Source organism: Rutidosis leptorrhynchoides, chromosome 2, assembly GCF_046630445.1.
Source record: "Rutidosis leptorrhynchoides isolate AG116_Rl617_1_P2 chromosome 2, CSIRO_AGI_Rlap_v1, whole genome shotgun sequence".
In the NCBI taxonomy this organism is placed as follows: Eukaryota; Viridiplantae; Streptophyta; class Magnoliopsida; order Asterales; family Asteraceae; genus Rutidosis; species Rutidosis leptorrhynchoides.
The window spans coordinates 124,369,554-124,372,761 of record NC_092334.1 but is presented as its reverse complement, the minus strand read 5'-3'; the positions used below and the strand labels follow the sequence as shown (position 1 = coordinate 124,372,761).

Below are 3,208 nucleotides of genomic sequence, written 5' to 3'. Positions count from 1 at the left end.
GCTTGATTGTTTACTCAAACTAATTAGCATATTTTATCTTCTACATTTGGAACAAGTTTGAATGCTTGTAGCTATTTTGATTCATTGCAAATTACGAACATACACAAGACTTTATTGAGAAAAATATGGCAAGCAAGGTCATTGGCCTAACATTATCGTGCTAACCTTTTCAACTAAGAGGTTGAGGGTTCAAGTCCTACACCATGTGAAACTGTAGGACTCGGGCCCAATCCTTGGCAATGTCTTCTTAGGCTTAATTAGAGATTTACATTGGAAGGTGCTTTACCTAACATCGGGGTGACGCGTGAGTTCCTGACAGTGGCGGATCCAGGAAAATTTTTCACCGGGGGCGAATTTTTTTTTCAAAACGTAGGGATTTTTTTTTGGCAAAATATAGAGTTTTTTGAGTAAAATTTGAAGGTTTTTGGGCAAAATACAAAGGTTTTGGGGCAAATTATAGAGGTTTTGGGCAAAATATAAAGGGTTTGGGGTAAAAAAAATTTTCCACCGGGGGCAAAATCGAAAAACCGAAAAAATTTGCACTAAAATTTCGAAATTCACCGGGGGCGGACGCCCCCCCTCCTAATGCACTAGATCCGCCTCTGGTTCCTGATGTCCGAGGTTTACCTGCTATGGGTTAGCAATGTACTCGTTCATAGAGGTTCCTCGTTACTAAAAAAATAAATGGCAAGCTTATAGGTAGACACAAAACTATAACTATTTTATTCCCCTGTTTTATTATTCCCAGTAACCTGTCATTAATATTTTTATCCAAATAATTTGCTTGAGCTAATTGTTATTTATCACTAGTTTGTAGAGATAGCTATTTGATTGTGTAATCTTTATTAGTCATAAACGTCAGAAACACAGACACAAACACAAATGAAATCATGTACACTTTAGAAACCATGAGCGAAACTAAAATAACAAAAGACTCATACATGATCAGAAACATTATTTCTGTCGACACGATTTATCATCTCACGATATGATCTTCTTAGAAAGCACGAAAACGGAGAGCCAAACGAGAAGTAGAAGTGCTAAAGAGGGTAAGAGTGACAGAACAACAGAGCCTACAATATGACTGCAAAAGGACGTGTACATGTTGCAAACCTCGTTCCATCTCGTATGTGAATTCCCTTTGAATCCTAAATAAGCTACTGCCCCTGCTGCTCCTGTTGCAGAAGCCATAATACCTAACAGCAGCTACATACACCATATATACCCACAACTATAAGTTATTATTTTATTCATTTATAAGAACCATACCCATAAATCACTGAAAATTTGATTCTGATAGTACAATTGGAAACTTACAGAATCAAGTATGATGAAGTAGAACAGTAGTTTAATGGAGCTTCCTTTAGGCCTTATTAGTACTAAAATCGATAAAAGAATTGTAGCAATACTGTACAAGCAAGCAACTGACAATGCTGCCACGTAATATCTGCAACGTATAAGCAGAAAGAAAAAAAAAGTTATATACAACGGTGAACATATCATTTAAGCTTATAATTCAGGGATAGTATACTGAAATGTTACGAAAGCAATCTCAGAACATTGAGAGGGAGGACTTTATCTACTCTTGGAGTGTTGTCACTCTGGATATAGAAATGACTTGTCATTTATTCTATGATAGGAGAAGTATTGTCTACATTTTACCTCTTCTATACCCCACTTATGTAGGATTGAGTTTTGTTGTTGTTGTTGTTGTTGTTGTTGTCGTCGTCGTCGTCGTTGTTGTTCTAGTATATTGAAATGTTTTAAACTATATAAGATAAAAAAAATCTCCTTTATGTATGACCTTTTAAAAGAACTTCAACTCCGTCAATCTCAAAATAATTGTCCAGTTTAACTTTTGAAGTCTTCCTTTTCCAATTTTGACTTTATATATTTTTATTTCGTGAAATATTATTTAACTTAACAAAAATATTTAAAGTCAAATTTTCGGGAAAAAAAGACTTTAAAAAGTCAAATGAGATGGATACTCGGTCATTGTTGTTTACGATAGATATTTGGTCATAGTTGTTTGTTACATTTCAGAACATTTAGAAATCAAAACAGTTGATACGTCATATAATTTACTTAGAAGTACTTGGGGTTCAAGCCTCACTTGAGGCACTGAGACATTAAAATTCACAGTGGTTATATATAGTATGTGTGTTAAATTGCCGATCTGTCAAATTTTTTTAAAGTTACTTACATGAAAGCTGGGGAGTGAGTGAATTTTGCAGCCAGGGTATAGCAAGGCCAGGGGCAACTCGAATAATTTTGGTTTGTTTAGATGTAACCATAACAATGACACCAACTAAAGCGGTCGCGAACAGCAACACCCTTAAGACCAAATCGACCACAACATGACCCTTGTCGTCATCAGTACTTGAACCTTTGTATTCTGGTGCTGGTGACTTCACGGATATCGTTGAACGTGGAGGAGTCACAGATGCCATTGCTGCCCAAAATCTGTGTTTAGGACAAATAAGTTATTGTGGTTTGATGTATGCAAACACCAGGTAGATTATTTATACTACTTTTGTTTAAATTTGTTGAAAGAAGTTTAATTAAATTAGTGATAAGTTTTATTTTTAACCGAAAATGTCAGGTTCAGTATGACGTTTAAACAATTGACCGAATTACTTAAACTTTAACATCAAAGACTAGCTTCTTTGAACGTTTGGTAAATGTCTTATATTTTTGTTTGTTACGCATGGACAATGTGACAATATACTTTTAAATTTTAACAAGTTGAATCACGAATACACCATCATATTTAAAAAGAATTATATAAGACTCTTAGGATAGGGATATATTCAGAGTAAAGAGAAGTGATAGCAAAGATTGAACTAAAATAGTGTTCAAAAGAAAAAAAAAAAAAACATATGAAATTACTAATCCCACATCGTTTACAAACAAAAGTGATGAAATGTATTCAAATGTTATTTGGACTCCATGATGCGTTTGGTTTTGTAACGTGGATATGTGATCTTAGTGGAAGCATTAAATAATGAGGGCTCTGTTTATATGGTCTAGTAATAACTTTATAATTTTTATGAGATAATATACTTTTAAAATTTTAATTATTTTTATGATTAAAAACTAGCTTAAGGCCCGCGATTTTGCGGGCACTTTTGTATGGGCGTTATTGAAATTGTGATGATTCTAGTAAAGTAGCTTTATATACACACTATAAAGTTCATAGTAAAGTGGT

The 3,208-nt window shown here is 34.0% G+C and overlaps 1 pseudogene; it reads right to left on the bottom strand.

Annotated features, from left to right (window-relative positions):
* Window positions 1–981: 981 nt before the first annotated feature.
* LOC139888234 (CASP-like protein 1) lies at window positions 982–2,450 on the bottom strand (annotated as a pseudogene).
* Window positions 2,451–3,208: the final 758 nt, after the last annotated feature.